The sequence below is a fragment of the Bidens hawaiensis genome, unplaced genomic scaffold (genome assembly GCF_021521415.1).
Source record: "Bidens hawaiensis isolate Kalapana, Puna unplaced genomic scaffold, B.hawaiensis_p1.1 tig00000566_1, whole genome shotgun sequence".
NCBI classification, from domain to species: Eukaryota; Viridiplantae; Streptophyta; class Magnoliopsida; order Asterales; family Asteraceae; genus Bidens; species Bidens hawaiensis.
In genome coordinates, this window is record NW_027491035.1 from 2320222 (window position 1) to 2340012 (window position 19791).

A 19791-nucleotide genomic window follows, 5' to 3' on the forward strand; every position below is an offset into this window, starting at 1 on the left:
GCGTGTGTTCTTGATTTCGTTGGGAATTGGGATTCGCATCTTCCGTTCATCGAGTTCTCTTATAACGATAGCTACCATTCTATCATTGATATGGCTACTTTTCAGGCTCTTTACGGTCATAAATTTCGTTCCTCGATTAGTTGAAACGAAATCGATGAAGCTCAAATCACGGTACCCGAAATGGTACAAGAAGCTACCGATGTCAGTGATCAAATACGTAAGAACCTCCTAGCCCTATAAGCCTAGCGTTGTTTGTATCTAAGTGTCTTACTTGCTCACAAGTCAAAGCCGAACATCAAAGACCTTTTGGTCTACTCGAGCAACCACCGATTCCCGTTTGGAAATGGGAAGACATTGCTATGGACTTTATCACCAAATTACACGACACCCAAAACGCAATGATAGTATTTGGGTGATCATCGAAACCAAATATGCTCATTTCATTTGGATCCGCGAAAAGTATTCTGTCGAGCAGCTTGCTCAAATCTATGTTCGGGAAATTGTGCGTCGACACGGTTTACCATTGTCTATCATCTCCGATCGCGATGCTCGTTTTTCCTCTCATTTTTAGCGATCTCTTCAAGAAACTTTTTGAACACGTCTCGATCATAGCACCGCTTATCATCCTCAAACGGACGGTCAATCCGAACATACAATTCAAACGTTCGAGCATATGCTACGAGCGTGTGTTCTTGATTTCGGTGGGAATTGGGATTCGCATCTTCCGTTCATCGAGTTCTCCTATAACGATAGCTACCATTCAAGCATTGATATGGCTCCTTTACAGGCTCTTTACGGTCGTAAATGTCGTTCCCCGATTGGTTGTAACAAAATCGGTGAAGTTCAAATCACGGTACCCGAAATGGAACAAGAAGCTACCGATGTCATTGACCAAATCCGTAAGAACCTCCTAGCAGCTATAAGCCGTAGCGTTGTATGTATCTAAGTGTCTTACTGGCTCAAAAGTCAAAGCCGAACATCAAAGACCTTTTGGTCTACTCGAGCAACCACCGATTTCCGTTTGGAAACGGTAAGACATTGTTATGGACTTTATAACCAAATTACCCAACACCCAAAAAGGCAACGATAGTATTTGCGCGATCATCAATCGATTAACCAAATCTGCTCATTTCATTCGGATCCGCGAAAAGTATTCTGTCGAGCAGCTTGCTCAAATCTATATTTAGGAAATTGTGTGTCGACACGGTTTACCATTGTCTATCATCTCCGATCGCGATGCCCGTTTTACCTCTCATTTTTAGCGATATCTTCAAAAACTTTGGGAACACGTCTCGATCCTAGCACCGCTTATCATCCTCAAACGGACGGTCAATCCGAACGTACGATTCAAACGTTCGAGGATATGCTACGAGCGTATGTTCTTGATTTCGCTGGGAATTGGGATTCGCATCTTCCGTTCATCGACTTCTCCTATAACGATAGCTACCATTCTAGCATTGATATGGCTCCTTTACAGGCTCTTTACGGTCGTAAATGTCGTTCCCCGATTAGTTGGAACGAAATCGGTGAAGTGCAAATCACGGTACCCGAAATGGTACAAGAAGCTGCCGATGTCATTGATCAAATCCGTAAGAACCTCCTAGCAGCTATAGGCCGTAGCGTTGTATGTATCTATGTGTCTTACTTGCTCACAAGTCAAAGCCGAACATCAAAGACCTTTTGGTCTACTCGAGCAACCACCGATTTCCGTTTGGAAATGGGAATACATTGTTATGGACTTTATAACCAAATTACCCAACACCCAAAAAGGCAACGATAGTATTTGCGCGATCATCAATCGATTAACCAAATCTGCTCATTTCATTCGGATCCGCGAAAAGTATTCGATCGAGCAGCTTGCTCAAATCTATGTTCAGGAAATTGTGTGTCGACACGGTTTACCATTGTCTATCATCTCCGATCGCGATGCACGTTTTACCTCTCATTTTTAGCGATATCTTCAAGAAACTTTGGGAACACGTCTCGATCTTAGCACCGCTTATCATCCTCAAACGGACGGTCAATCCGAACGTACGATTCAAACATTCGAGGATATGCTACGAGCGTTTGTTCTTGATTTCGGTGGGAATTGGGATTCGCATCTTCCGTTCATCGAGTTCTCCTATAACGATAGCTACCATTCTAGCATTGATATGGCTCCTTTTCAGGCTCTTTACGGTCGTAAATGTCGTTCCCCGATTAGTTGGAACGAAATCGTTGAAGCACAAATCACGGTACCCGAAATGGTACAAGAAGCTACCGATGTCATTGATCAAATCCGTAAGAACCTCCTAGCCGCTATAAGTCGTAGCGTTGTATGTACCTAAGTGTCTTACTTGCTCACAGGTCAAAGCCGAACATCAAAGACCTTTTGATGTACTCGAGCAACCACCTATTCCCGTTTGGAAACGGGAAGACATTGTTATGAACTTTATAACCAAATTACACGACACCCAAAACGCAATGATAGTATTTGGGTGATCATCGATCGATTAACCAAATATGCTCATTTCATTCGGATCCGCGAAAAGTATTCTGTCGTGCAGCTTGCTCAAATCTATGTTCAGGAAATTGTGTGTCGACACGGTTTACCATTGTCTATCATCTCCGATCGCGATGCCCGTTTTACCTCTCATTTTTAGCGATATCTTCAAGAAACTTTGGGAACACGTCTCGATCTTAGCACCGCTTATCATCCTCAAAAGGACGGTCAATCCGAACGTACGATTCAAACATTCGAGGATATGCTACGAGCGTTTGTTCTTGATTTCGGTGGGAATTGGGATTCGCATCTTCCGTTCATCGAGTTCTCCTATTACGATAGCTACCATTCTAGCATTGATATGGCTCCATTTCAGGCTCTTTACGGTCGTAAATTTCGTTCCCCGATTAGTTGGAACGAAATCGGTGAAGCTCAAATCACGGTACCTAAAATGGTACATGAAGCAACCGATGTCATTGATCTAATCCGTAAGAACCTCCTAGCCGCTATAAGTCGTAGCGTTGTATGTATCTAAGTGTCTTACTTGCTCACAAGTCAAAGCCGAACATCAAATACCTTTTGGTCTACTCGAGCAAAAACCGATTTCCGTTTGGAAACGGGAAGACATTGTTATGGACTTTATAACCAAATTACCCAACACCCAAAAAGGCAACGATAGTATTTGCGCGATCATCAATCGATTAACCAAATCTGCTCATTTCATTCGGATCCGCGAAAAGTATTCTGTCGAGCAGCTTGCTCAAATCTATGTTCAGGAAATTGTGTGTCGACACGGCTTACCATTGTCTATCATCTCCGATCGCGATGCCCGTTTTACCTCTCATTTTTAGTGATATCTTCAAGAAACTTTGGGAACACGTCTCGATCTTAGCACCGCTTATCATCCTCAAACGGACGGTCAATCCGAACATACAATTCAAACGTTCGAGGATATGCTACGAGCGTGTGTTCTTGATTTCGTGGGAATTGGGATTCGCATCTTCCGTTCATCGAGTTCTCCTATAACGATAGCTACCATTCTAGCATTGATATGGCTCCTTTTCAGGCTCTTTACGGTCGTAAATGTCGTTCCCCGATTAGTTGGAACGAAATCGATGAATCTCAAATCACGGTACCCGAAATGGTACAAGAAGCTACCGATGTCATTGATCAAATCCGTAAGAACCTCCTAGCCGCTATAAGCCGTAGAGTTGTATGTACCTAAGTGTCTTACTTGCTTACAAGTCAAAGCGAACATCTAAGACCTTTTGATGTACTCGAGCAACCACCGATTCCCGTTTGGAAATGGGAAGACATTGCAATGGACTTTATCACCAAATTACACGACACCCAAAACGCAATGATAGTATTTGGGTGATCATCGAAACCAAATATGCTCATTTCATTCGGATTCGCGAAAAGTATTCTGTCGAGCAGCTTTCTCAAATCTATGTTCGGGAAATTGTGCGTCGACACGGTTTACCATTGTCTATCATCTCCGATCGTGATGCCCGTTTTACCTCTCATTTTTAGCGATCTCTTCAAGAAGCATTGGGAACACGTCTCGATCATAGCACCGCTTATCATTCTTAAACGGACGGTCAATCCGAACATACAATTCAAACGTTCGAGGATATGCTACGAGCGTGTGTTCTTGATTTCGTTGGGAATTGGGATTCGCATCTTCCGTTCATCGAGTTCTCCTATAACGATAGCTACCATTCTAGCATTGATATGGCTACTTTTCAGGCTCTTTAGGGTCGTAAATGTCATTCCTCGATTAGTTGGAACGAAATCGATGAAGCTCAAATCACGGTACCCGAAATGGTACAAGAAGCTACCGATGTCAGTGATCAAATCCGTAAGAACCTCCTAGCCGCTATAAGCCGTAGCGTTGTTTGTATCTAAGTGTCTTACTTGCTCACAAGTCAAAGCCGAACATCAAAGACCTTTTGGTCTACTCGAGCAACCACCGATTTCCGTTTGGAAACGGGAAGACATTGTTATGGACTTTATAACCAAATTACCGAACACCCAAAAAAGCAACGATAGTATTTGCGCGATCATCTATCGATTAACCAAATCTGCTCATTTCATTCGGATCCGCGAAAAGTATTTTGTCGAGCAGCTTGCTCAAATCTATGTTCAGGAAATTGTGTGTTGACACGGTTTACCATTGTCTATCATCTCCAATCGCGATTCCCGTTTTACCTCTCATTTTTAGCGATATATTCAAGAAACTTTGGGAACACGTCTCGATCTTAGCACCGCTTATCATCCTCAAACGGACGGTCATTCCGAACGTACGATTCAAACATTCTAGGATATGCTACGAGCGTTTGTTCTTGATTTCGGTGGGAATTGGGATTCGCATCTTCCGTTCATCGAGTTCTCCTATAACGATAGTTACCATTCTAGCATTGATATGGCTCCTTTTCAGGCTCTTTACGGTCGTAAATGTCGTTCCCCGATTAGTTGGAACGAAATCGGTGAAGCTCAAATCACGGTACCCGAAATGGTACAAGAAGCTACCGATGTCATTGATCAAATCCGTAAGAACCTCCTAGCCACTATAAGCCATAGCGTTGTATGTATCTAAGTGTCTTACTTGCTCACAAGTCAAAGCCGAACATCAAAGACCTTTTGGTGTACTCGAGCAACCACCGATTCCCGATTGGAAATGGGAAGACATTGCTATGGACTTTATCACCAAATTACCCGACACCCAAAACGCAATGATAGTATTTGGGAGATCATCGAAACCAAATATGCTCATTTCATTCGGATCCGCGAAAAGTATTTTGTCGAGCAGCTTGCTCAAATCTATGTTCGGGAAATTGTGCGTCGACACGGTTTACCATTGTCAATCATCTCCGATCGTGATGCCCGTTTTACCTCTCATTTTTAGCGATCTCTTCAAGAAGCTTTGGGAACACGTCTCGATCATTGCACCGCTTATCATCCTCAAACGGACGGTCAATCCGAACATACAATTCAAACGTTTGAGGATATGCTACGAGCGTGTGTTCTTGATTTCGGTGGGAATTGGGATTCGCATCTTCCGTTCATCGAGTTCTCCTATAACGATAGCTACCATTCTAGCATTGATTTGGCTCCTTTTCAGACTCTTTACGGTCGTAAATGTCGTTCCCCGATTAGTTGGAATGAAATCGGTGAAGCTCAAATCACGGTACCCGAAATGGTACAAGAAGCTACCGATGTCATTGATCAAATCCGTAAGAACCTCCTAGCCGCTATAAGCCGTAGCGTTGTATGTATCTAAGTGTCTTACTTCCTCACAAGTCAAATCCGAACATCAAAGACCTATTGGTCTACTCGAGCAACCACCGATTTTCGATTGGAAACTGGAAGACATTGTTATGGACTTTATAACCAAATTACCCAACACCCAAAAAGGCAACGATAGTATTTGCGCGATCATCGATCGATTAACCAAATCTGCTCATTTCATTCGGATCCGCGAAAAGTATTTTGTCGAGCATCTTGCTCAAATCTATGTTTAGGAAATTGTGTGTTGACACGGTTTACCGTTGTCTATCATCTCCGATCGCGATTCCCGTTTTACCTCTCATTTTTAACGATATCTTCAAGAAACTTTGGGAACACGTCTCGATCTTAGCACCGCTTATCATCCTCAAACGGACAGTCAATCCGAACGTACGATTCAAACATTCCAGGATATGCTACGAGCGATTGTTCTTATTTTCGATGGGAATTGGGATTCGCATCTTCCGTTCATCGAGTTCTCCTATAACGATAGCTACCATTCTAGCATTGATATGGCTCCTTTTCAGGCTCTTTACGGTCGTAAATGTCGTTCCCCGATTAGTTGGAACGAAATCGGTGAAGCTCAAATCACGGTACCCGAAATGGTACAAGAAGCTACCGATGTCAGTGATCAAATCCGTAAGAACCTCCTAGCCGCTATAAGCCGTAGCGTTGTTTGTATCTAAGTGTCTTACTTGCTCACAAGTCAAAGCCGAACATCAAAGACCTTTTGGTCTACTCGAGCAACCACCGATTTCCGTTTGGAAACGGGAAGACATTATTATGGACTTTATAACCAAATTACCCAACACCCAAAAAGGCAACGATAGTATTTGCGCGATCATCTATCGATTAACAAAATCTGCTCATTTCATTCGGATCCGCGAAAAGTATTTTGTCGAGCAGCTTGCTCAAATCTATGTTCAGGAAATTGTGTGTTGACACGGTTTACCATTGTCTATCATCTCCAATCGCGATTCCCGTTTTACCTCTCATTTTTAGCGATATCTTCAAGAAACTTTGGGAACACGTCTCGATCTTAGCACCGCTTATCATCCTCAAACGGACGGTCAATCCGAACGTACGATTCAAACATTCGAGGATATGCTACGAGCGTTTGTTCTTGATTTCGGTGGGAATTGGGATTCGCATCTTCCGTTCATCGAGTTCTCCTATAACGATAGCTACCATTCTTGCATTGATATGGTTCCTTTTCAGGCTCTTTACGGTCGTAAATGTCGTTCCCCGATTAGTTGGAACGAAATCGGTGAAGCTCAAATCACTGTACCCGAAATGGTACAAGAAGCTACCGATGTCATTGATCAAATCCGTAAGAACCTCCTAGCCGCTATAAGCCATAGCGTTGTATGTATCTAAGTGTCTTACTAGCTCACAAGTCAAAGCCGAACATCAAAGACCTTTTGGTGTACTCGAGCAACCGCCGATTCCCGATTGGAAATGGGAAGACATTGCTATGGACTTTATCACCAAATTACCCGACACCCAAAACGCAATGATAGTATTTGGGTGATCATCGAAACCAAATATGCTCATTTCATTCTGATCCGCGAAAAGTATTTTGTCGAGCAGCTTGCTCAAATCTATGTTCGGGAAATTGTGCGTCGACACGGTTTACCATTGTCAATCATCTCCGATCGTGATGCCCGTTTTACCTCTCATTTTTAGCGATCTCTTCAAGAAGCTTTGGGAACAAGTCTCGATCATTGCACCGCTTATCATCCTCAAACGGACGGACAATCCGAACATACAATTCAAACGTTTGAGGATATGCTACGAGCGTGTGTTCTTGATTTCGGTGGGAATTGGGATTCGCATCTTCCGTTCATCGAGTTCTCCTATAACGATAGCTACAATTCTAGCATTGATATGGCTCCTTTTCAGGCTCTTTACGGTCGTAAATGTCGTTCCCCGATTAGTTGGAATGAAATCGGTGAAGCTCAAATCACGGTACCCGAAATGGTACAAGAAGCTACCGATGTCATTGATCAAATCCGTAAGAACCTCCTAGCCGCTATAAGCCGTAGCGTTGTATGTATCTAAGTGTCTTACTTGCTCACAAGTCAAATCCGAACATCAAAGACCTATTGGTCTACTCGAGCAACCACCGATTTCCGATTGGAAACTGGAAGACATTGTTATGGACTTTATAACAAAATTACCCAACACCCAAAAAGGCAACAATAGTATTTGCGCGATCATCGATCGATTAACCAAATCTGCTCATTTCATTCGGATCCGCGAAAAGTATTTTGTCGAGCATCTTGCTCAAATCTATGTTCAGGAAATTGTGTGTTGACACGGTTTACCGTTGTCTATCATCTCCGATCGCGATTCCCGTTTTACCTCTCATTTTTAGCGATATCTTCAAGAAACTTTGGGAACACGTCTCGATCTTAGCACCGCTTATCATCCTCAAACGGACAGTCAATCCGAACGTACGATTCAAACATTCCAGGATATGCTACGAGCGATTGTTCTTATTTTCGATGGGAATTGGGATTCGCATCTTCCGTTCATCGAGTTCTCCTATAACGATAGCTACCATTCTAGCATTGATATGGCTCCTTTTCAGGCTCTTTACGGTCGTAAATGTCGTTCCCCGATTAGTTGGAACGAAATCGGTGACGCTCAAACCACGGTACCCGAAATGGTACAAGAAGCTACCGATGTCAGTGATCAAATCCGTAAGAACCTCCTAGCCGCTATAAGCCGTAGCGTTGTTTGTATCTAAGTGTCTTACTTGCTCACAAGTCAAAGCCGAACATCAAAGACCTTTTTGTCTACTCGAGCAACCACCGATTTTCGTTTGGAAACGGGAAGACATTGTTATGGACTTTATAACCAAATTACCCAACACCCAAAAAGGCAACGATAGTATTTGCGCGATCATCTATCGATTAACCAAATCTGCTCATTTCATTCGGATCCGCGAAAAGTATTTTGTCGAGCAGCTTGCTCAAATCTATGTTCAGGAAATTGTGTGTTGACACGGTTTACCATTGTCTATCATCTCCAATCGCGATTCCCGTTTTACCTCTCATTTTTAGCGATATCTTCAAGAAACTTTGGGAACACGTCTCGATCTTAGCACCGCTTATCATCCTCAAACGGACGGTCATTCCGAACGTACGATTCAAACATTCTAGGATATGCTACGAGCGTGTGTTCTTGATTTTGGTGGGAATTGGGATTCGCATCTTCCGTTCATCGAGTTCTCCTATAACGATAGCTACCATTCTAGCATTGATATGGCCCCTTTTCAGGCTCTTTACGGTCGTAAATGTCGTTCCCCAATATGTTGGAACGAAATCGGTGAAGCTCAAATCACGGTACCCGAAATGGTACAAGAAGCTACCGATGTCATTGATCAAATCCGTAAGAACCTCTTAGACGCTAGGAGTCGTCAAAAGAGTTGCGCCGACAAACGGCGAAAACCAATCGAATTTAATGTTGACGACCTTGTCCTTCTAAATGTATCTCCTTGGAAGGGGGTATTCCGTTTCGGAAAGAAGGGTAAGCTAGCTCCTCGTTTCGTTGGTCCTTTCAAAATCCTTGAGCATGTTGGGAAAGTAGCTTATGGACTCGAATTACCGCAAGAACTTGTGGGTGTTCATCCGACATTTCATGTTTCGAATCTCAAAAAGTACCTAACCGAGGGTAATCTCCATATATATCTTGACGAAGTACATGTCGATGAGTTGATGATCATGGTTGAACGACCCGTTGAGATCATGGATCGCAACGAGAAGAAAACCAAGCGTAGTCGTATTCGGTTTGTTAAAGTTCGATGGGAATCACGGCGTGGTGCAGAATTTACTTGGGAAAGAGAAGACACAATGAAAGAGAAGTATCCACTTTTTTTTTCATCGTCGTCTTCATCTTAATTTTGGGACGAAATCTCCTAAAGTAGGAGATACTGTAACATTCATCAATTTTGGGTATTGTTTGTATTCATTTTCCATGTGTTTTACTATGCAAACCGACCCGTTTTGTAAACCGAAACCTTGTATATAATCAAAATGATGGATTTTATGTTACAATATTGTTTTACACTTGTTGGGTCTTGAAAACATTCATTTTGGTCTTTAAAACGCGTAAAAATCACTTAAAACGAACTACAGGGACTATATCTGCCAAATAAGAAAAGTTGGGAAATCAATAAATCAACCCCGTCGCACCGCGCGATGGGGGACACCCAATCTCGTCGCGTAGCGCGAGCAACATCAGCTGCAGCTACGGGTTTTGTTGTTTTGTGCTTGTTTTGACCATTTTTTGCATTAAACTTCCTGTGTTTAACACCCATATTTGACCACCAACATTACCCTATATATACACACCCTTTCCCCTTCATTATTTCTTGCTACATCTCCAAAAACTATCTTTATTCTCCATAGATCCAAGGTTGTTTTATTTATGTGTTCTTGAAGATTTGACTTCCAAATATCATACCAGGTTTAATCTTTCATTATATTTAGCTTATGTAGTCTTATTAATACTTGTTTATGGTGGCACAACATATATATAATACACACCCATTGTTACCTTTGGTAGTTACTTCTCCGACTCGGGTTGGTTAAGTTTCGGACCTCGTAAGGCAAGGCTTCATGGAGGACTTTGTGTTCTTAATATATATACACACACATAACTTGTTTGCACATATTAATCTTGTTTAACTTATGCTGTTTTTAGTTTGTTTGTCATATTTATGAAGTTCCATGGTGGGGGTTTGTAGAGACTAACCTCGGTTTAATCGTAAGTAGTCCAAACCGTGAACCGAACTTGTTACTAGTTTTGTTAAATAATTGTTTTAAACATGCTTTATGTTTGATTTAAGTTTCTAAAATTCATTTATACAAGTTCTTGGTTATTTGGGCATGTGGATACCATCAAGGAACGTATTGTGAGATGGAAACCGAACCGATCCGATTTTTACTCTGTTAAGACACACAAGTGTGTTTTTAGCTATCAAGACTTGTATATTTCTTTAAAAATAGTTTACAAACTGATTTTATTTATCTTCTTAAGTACTTTGAAATGTTGGATCCAACTAGATCTCATAACATAGTTTGGACTAACAAAACCGAACACTCGCTTAACGTACATTGTTAGTACTAAAACAATAGATCTACATACTTGGTTAAGTCATATAAAGTTCTATTGACTTATCTCATAACATTCACTATTTTGGAAAGTTGACTTTGGGTTTTACCAATTAACAAGACCCGAACAAACAACCCGAACACTCGTTAAAGACCTGTTTTATAATCTTTGTCCCAAAGGAACATGCATTTAGCATTTTCTCACCTTATTACTTAACATAGGTTAAGTAAATATTAAGGTTAGATACTTTAACCCGGTTTCGAGCAAACATACATTTTTAAAGGGTTATTATTATAAAGTCTTAAATAGTTACATTATAAACCTTGATCTTAAGTAGTCACATTATAAACCTTGAACTTTAATTGTTACTTTTTGCAATAATTATTTTATTTAAAGATCTTCAAGACAACCTTTCTAAATCCAAGACTTTCTTTCATTTAGGCTTCATACATTACCTCATCATTCCAACAAATATTCAAATTACCAACTTTTCAAGTTTATTACTTGAACGTGAGTAACTCCATACCCTGTTTTCTATCTTTTGTTTTGGGGTTGACATTTCATCTTATCTAAACTAAATGTTTTATACTTGGGTCTTAAGCCACAAACATTATTTGTATGTATACCTTACTTAAATAAATGCTCGATTTGGTTTTCTATGATTATATGCCTATGTGTTTATAGCTTTCGGTTGTTGGAACTATAAATCCTAGACTATTTGGCATCCCCTTATAGAAAGGTGTCGATAACGTTATGCAATTAATGATAACTATGAAATCCTAGACTATTTGGCATCCCCTTATAGCAAGGTGTCGCTAACGTAATTCTATTAGCGATTTTATCTATCTATCCAAGTTATTGCTCTTATTTATTGTTTTGTATACAAGTTTTGTGGCTTTTCTTATTATATACTTATATGTTCAAACTTATGAATTGCTCACCAACCTTTGTGTTGACAAACTTTGTTTTATGAAATGTTACAGGCTTGCATGTAGGTTGGTTATGGAATTTGGAGAAGAAAACGTCACAAATACCTCTAGGATATTAGCAAAAATGAACAATAATTTTGTTATATGTTGTTGTATTTGACTTATTAATATTTGGTTATGTGATATTTTTGATGTTGTGAAATGAAATGAGCTTGTTAAATATTGTCGCTTTAAATAGTGTCATGCGTTTATGGGAAATCGTTGCACCCCGGCATGTTCCTCCGCCTTTGGTCAGGGTGTGACACTTCCGTACGTAATCTCTAGGATGTATCATTGGTCTTCCTTTATTGAGTCATTCAGTTGATCCCGTATGTCACGCGGGTGGCCTATAAGGAGTTCCCCTCTGACCCGCGGGTAGTATTTAAGGGTATTTGGGTCTTTTTGGTACCCTACCTCTATACTTAGCATATATGTGTTTGATATATAATGAATTGCATACTTGAACTAAGATAGGATGCATTGTTAAAGTATAGATTGGATTAGCATATGGATCAATTGTCAATCACTTACTAGAAATAGAAACTTTGAAAACTTAAATATTGAAAGATCAAAACTTGAATAGATCAAGATACATACTTACTAATTATTGGAATGATTGAATTAGATAAGATTATCATAAATTAAAAGTTACTAAAAGAGGAAACTTTGTTGATTAAACACTTAGGATATTCATAAAACTGATGAAATGCATGAACTAATGATATGATGAATGACTTGATGATTTGGTAATTGGAATAACTTGATGATTTGATAATAATAGGAATAAACACAAAGTTGTTGAATTGATTCTTAAAAAGAACTTACATAGTTACACACACATGTTAGAACCTTCCAAATAGGAATAAAGAATATAGTTGTAAAGTACTAATTTGGCTTGTTGTGAACAATAATAATAGGTTGAAATCTGATTTTTAAGTCTTAATATGATGTTTGCTCATATATGAAATGATAAGCTTGATTAGTGACATTATTAATAAACTTAAGTTATGAATTAGAAGCTTGAAATTGATTAAATGTGTTACATAAAACTATGTGATCAAATCTGGAATTAAAGATGAATTATGTGTTATAATGTGTATATTCAGTTCACAGGATAATTGGTGTGGACTTACCTGGCTTATTTTACTTGTGGGTAAATTTAACCGTCGACAAATTGGATTTTAAATGTAAACCGACACAACGGTTAGGGATTGTTTTAGAACAGCCCCTAATTTTGTAAAATACTCATATATAACATAAGTTAATATATGAGAAGAGGACAAGATAACAAAAATTGGTCCTAAACGGTTCGTGTCGCGAAAACCGACACGAAAACGTTAAAAGTTGCTATTTTAAGAAAATATTAACGAAAATGCAAAATAACATATTTTTGTAAAATAACTTCTAAAACTTAACTGTTATATATGTAAAAAATATTTTTCAAGATTTAATAGTTATATTTTATACAAAATTCGAACAGTTCGTTCTTAAACGCGAAACCGAGAAAACCGACAAGATTCATTAAAAATAATAATTTAATATTTTCTTAAAAATACTTAAAATTTAATATTTTATTATATTTATATTTACTTTATTTATTAATTTAGTTATTAAGACCATAGTTAACGAAACCCGAAATATACGTACTCGTTAACTTAATAAAAACATACTTCCTTATGTGCTCGTGTTGAAGTTAGACTAGGATTAAGAAATAAATGATTTTTTTTTAAAAAACTCAAACCAAGTTTTATCAACAAAACGTGTACTAATATAGGACACGAGATTTTTGGAACGAAAACCGTGAGTTTCTCTATCGACCCCTCGTTTTCGAAATGTTTTTATTGTGTTTTGGAGTAAAAGCATATTCTTTCTACTGATTTTTATAGGGATTTTTATAAAGAATTTTATTTTAAATAACAGTTGGTTAAATAACGGTTAACCGAATTAATAAGGGCACATAAATATTAGTAGATTTATTGGGGGTGACACCCTTCAATTCCAATCGCGTTGAGTTAAAAGTGGGAATATTTTGAGTATGGTAGATAACGAGTTATTAATTTTGATAGTCATACACTTGTTGTATTCCTTGCTAGTCTACAACAGTACGATTTGTTTGAAAGATAAAATGCTATGTTTTATGAATTTTAAAGATAAAATTACCATGTTAATAGAACGGTAAGAAAAGTTAACTACTGCTGTTTATGGTAATAGATGATAAAAAGAATGGTGGTTGAACCATTGTAAGGTGAGAATTTATATGTACTCGTTTATTATATTTATCGATAAGTTGATATAATATTGTTTACCTTGGCTCTTTTATAATGATTTGAATGGAAAGTTCGATAGCCTTACTTTCATTATAATATATATATATATGTGTGTGTGTGTGTGTATATATATTATTTTCAATAAAGAGAACTCACCAACATTCGTGTTGACGTTTATTTTAATATGCTTTTTAGGTAAGTGATGGCTTTGAGGGGACAAGGAAAGAGAGCATTGGATATGTGTTTGAATAATGTAGAAACTGGGATTTTAATAAACCGTGCAGTAGCACGCGTAAAAACTCTGATCATGTAATAAATACTTTTATTAAATAAAAGTTAAACTTTTATTGCTAAATATTTTTGCTCTATTATAATTGGCTATCGGGATCTGTCACCGCCCGAATGACTTAATTAAAGTCTTTCGCTGCCTTTATTAAGGTTTTCAGGGTGTGACAAAAGTGTCCCCATGGAAGGGTGTTATAAGGTTTGGTAAAACCTATAAGTTAGCTCCAACATACATTCGACCTTACCAGGTTATTGCTAAAATTTGTCACATAGCCTACCAACTGAAACTACCTTTAGAGTTGAGTTCTATTCATGATGTTTTCGATGTATCGATCTTGAAAAAGTGTCTTACTGATGAAACGACAAACGTACCACTGGAAGATGTGCAAGTATACAATAAGTTAAACTTTGTAGAGGAACTAGTAGAAAATAGTATACGGGAAAAATAAACAATTACAACACGACAACATTTCGTTGGTAAAAGTTTGATGGAACACACAATGGGGACCCGAATATAATTGGGAACGAAAGGATGAATTCCGAAAGAAATACCCACATCTTTTCCTTAAAAATAAAGTCGTTGATACATCGAATTTCGGGGACTAAGTTTCTTAACGTGGGGAGAATGTGACATTCGTGACAAAACGAGGTACACCTTATCTACTATGTCACGAGTAAACTATTAACCAGTTAATTCATGTCTACTGAACAATTAAACGAACGACACTGTTTATGACCCGAATATATCCGGGGGGCATATACAAGTGATATATGTATTATGAAAACTAACATATTGCTATTATATCCCTAGTATGTGCAAAACCACTTATATAAGATGTTTTATTGATACGCAGTGAATTTAGACCCGATCGTAAGAACCAGAAATAGCATTGTATCATCAGTCAAGCCGAAAAAGACTTATAGAGCACTTATATAAGATGTTATAATCAACCCTAAAAAATATTTTTGATTTTTACAACGAGTCAGTATGTGTTTATTAATTTACAAAAATTAGCCGAAAACACTCGTTTTTATGCTGTTTGTCAAACCCGAACTTATTTTCTCATCAAAAACTGACCCCGAACTAAATTTAGACTCGGTATTTCATGCATGGCATGCAAAACGAGGCATAATGGGCCAAATGAGAGGTCATAAGTGGCGGCCACGATAAAGGGGTCCTCCTATATATGTTTTCTTCATTTTAAGCAATCTTATACACCTTAACAAGATATTTTCAACACTTATCATCTTTACCAGCGTCTAAACTACCCCCTTTTCCAAAAACTCTAAGGTGAAAAGCTAAATTGATTGAGTTTTACACTTGTTTAATCTTGGTTAAACTTAAAGATTTAGGTTTTGATTAATGAAAAACATGTTTAACCATGTAAAAGCCCATGAAAAACATGTTTGATCTTACATGGTTAGTAATCAGAAACATACTCTTTTTTGGACAAAAACAAAGATTAAGACATTTATATAACGTTTTTACGGTTTGAAAACTCGATTTCAAACCCTAACTGAAACCCTAATTTACAAGGCTTGATGATTGCTGTTATATGCTTGGTTTTATGTTATATGACCTAAATATATACTATATGACCTAAAGGTAATAATCGATTACTCGTTTAGGGGCTGTTTAGGATTAGATTGTGAGGTTCTTGTTTTTATACTTTGAAACTTTGCAGGGAAATTGGGGATCATATGAGGGAGTCCTTGTCGAAATTTGGCAATTTTTCAATAAACGGACAATAATTGGTGATTTTATTACCGTTTGTTGATGATTTATTATGAAATATAGCTAAACTGCTTGAAAATTTATGAAATTTTGTGGAGAACACAGACATGCCATTTTAAGATCAAAACTAAAAGCAACTAGTTCAACTGGAGAAATCTAGAAATGATTTGTGCTTTATCGTTTAATCAAGTTTTAACAGCCGAATTATATGCAAAAAAGGTATTTTAACTAAAGAGTTAAGTTCTGGAAATTGTACAGGGATTGTTTGATGGTATTATGACAATTTAAAAAAATAATCTGATTTTTCGGGTATCGTTTGGTATAAACTGGAGATTTATCGAATAAAAATAACATGTAAGACAAATTTTTATAAATAAATAAACAAGTTTAATAATTCTGGAATAATTTTTATGAAAATATAGATTTTTTTAATTTGTTAGTATCAAAATTATTATAATTTATATATATGTGTGTATATAAAGAGTTATAATAATTTAAAGATTTAATTTATTTATGTTTTAATAAAATCGGCAGCGCTATGTTTAACGAACTGACTGGTATATCAAAATGTCAAAAGTGATCAAACATCATAGTTTTGAATGAATTTGATAAAAACGAACTTTAAAAAAGATTTTCGGACATTTCGGGTGAATTGTGCGCGTTTTGTACAATAAAACCCATAAGAAAACGGAAACGAACCCTGCAGCCAATCCATATACTGAAACCCTAATATTCTTTTATAAGTCGAGTCATTATATCAAACAATACATCTACTCAAGTTTGTGTGATATTACCTATTTCTGAAACGTGTAAAAAACCAACTTGGATAGACACGGAAAATGGTGAAACTGGGCCAAAACAAATTTTGATTATTAAACATTATACAACGTCACAATGTAAGTCAACTGACATGTTCTGGGTGTCACAACCATACCCAAACTAGATATACAACCCGATTAAGTTTAAACACTATACTAGTATTAATTATACAATATTGATTATAGGGGTTGAGCTATAATCGAGGCATACCATTTTTAGTAGTGTGTTGTTGATACCATAATACTATAATATGAGTTTCATGACCCCACTTTTTGAATTGTTTTACCAACTTTTGGGATGAAAAACATGGATTCATATATCTATCTATATGGAAATGTTATGATGTGAATTGTCTAAGTGTTAACACTTGAAAGTCCCCACAAACACGAGTGATTAACTATGACCCCATGGCATGTGAATAATATTATTGGTTTGACAAACCCAATTGAAAGGGCCAGTGAAGAGCACCAGAACTATACTCTGTTGCACGTGATCATGCAACTATACTTACTATATGCTATGTGGTGTTAGACATAGTACTACTTGGGGCAAGGGACCAATGTGGCCACGAGGAAGTGCGTGGGCAGTGAGGGGCCACGTAATAACCGCAAGTCCAGGGTTCACTTGTTACTTAGTATAATTACATCGTATACATACAAAACATGAATAGTATGATTACGTATACTAGTTTCGTAGTTGACCCTCTTTAACATGCTTTTCAGGTATACCATAGTTGGAATGATGTGCTATGTGCCTGAGTAACGATTAGGACCGTTGTAGATAGATGCAAGTAACCGCTACCGAATAAAGTGGCTTAGAGAACCTGTTTTGTTAAGAAACGTTTTGTTTGTAACCGTAGTTAAAATAATGTAACATGATGTAAATTAGTTTGTTAATTTTCTTTATAAACAATGTGGATGATATCAAAGTTATCTGTTACATTCCTGTTTTACGCTTTCGCATTTTCCTAGTCAGGGTGTGACATATACTGATAGGGTATTTCAAATATCAATAATTATATATTGCAGTATTCATTTAATTAGTTTATAAAAAAGTTCGGTGTACATGTGTTATGTTATAATTAAATATAAATAAATATTTTTCACATAATAGTGTTATGGGTGTATGAGTAATCTTTAACATACCGCCCCAGCGTATAAACCGCCCGATGTTAGGGTGTTACAAGTATGGTAGGAGAACAGAAGTGTGGGTGGGCTATGGTATCTCAGCAGAATGGAGGGTATAATTTAAATTTGAGAGTTGAAGAAGTGAATGAGCTGAAGTGGTAATGTTAGACTTTGACAAAGAAGATGGACGCTCGGTTAATGGAAGTGATCAAGCTTACATGGCAGTTCTGAGTGATCTGCTATATGTGGTAAGTAATGATTAATCTTGTTTAAAGTGTCAAAACTTAAGTATATAATTAAATCAACTAACTTTACATAGCACCGAGTTAAGAAAAGAGATCAATCAACTAAAAGAAGATAAACACTGCATAAAAGAGAAAGAGAATACATATGTTTGAACAATTAAAAGCTATGAGACAGATATAAGAGGACTAAAAACTACCCTAGGTGGAAAGGTACAAGTCATAGATCTCTCTTATGAAGTGGTTGAGGAAAAGACTTAGATTATCTCTTTGAAATATAAGGAAATACCTGATTTCCAAGTAAAAATATTGGAGTTAAATTGAAAATTTGAGCAATATTGAAACTCCTCTACTGTTTTAGATCATGCGTTGAGCTTCTTGAGGTCTTTGACAGAGAAGGAGGGACTTGGTTACTCGGAAGTTCCTTCCCCTTACAATAATAATCACATTTCAAACCTTTGGAGGAGCTCAACATTGATCAGCTTTGTGATTATCTTGAACCAGCAGTTGTTCAAACACCGATAAGCGAATCAAGAACATCAAACTTACCCAAGCTCGCTTCTCTGATCAGGAAAAATTAGATGAGATGACGTTAAATAACTTCATTGAAACTAATTAAGCAAAGTTAAGTGATTTCACCTCACCAGCTGGACAACCAAATAATACTAAAAAATATAATACTTTCACAACATTTAAATTCGTGAAAGGAAAAATGATGGACGAAGAGGCAAGAACTTTCTCGAAAGAGTCAAATGTTAATATTTAAAAAGAAAAACTGGTCTGGATTTGTCACACCATACGCCAAACTATCCGATTATGTTCCAACCTCATCATCTGCTAAAGTTCACTCAGTGGAAGTGAGACAGTCAACCAGAGCTGACCCGTTGGATAATAGGTCATGTTTTAGGTGTCATCTTAAGGGTCATGTTGCGAGCATCTGTCCCTTAAAGAAAGGAAAACATATGGAAGGTAAAGTGAATATTTTAATGAGGCCACAAACTTCAAAGCAAAATATGAATTCTAACAAAAACTGCACTAATAATATTAACCAACAATCATGGTTGGTCCCCCTAAAGAAAGCAACCAAAATTTATCACAAATTTTCAAAATTTAAGGGTTAATCAGATTAGAATTGAATTCAACTACAACCGGTCTCAACTATGCTTCCCCACTGCCTGTAGTGCTTTCAAAAGACATACCAATTCACGAGAGATGTCTTGCAATTACAACAAAAAATTGGCACGGTTTCGAATATGCTTCCCCGTACTATTTAAGTTTTCGTTCCTATGCGAGAACAATCAGAAAGAGCTGTGAACAACAAGTGGGTTGTAGACAGCGGCGTAATTTCAAGCGTAAATATCTGTAAACAAGCGTAATTTCAGTAACTATATTAGAATAAATGACCACTAATGTTTATAATTTCTATTTATAGGTAAATATAATCCTAAGGAATAAAA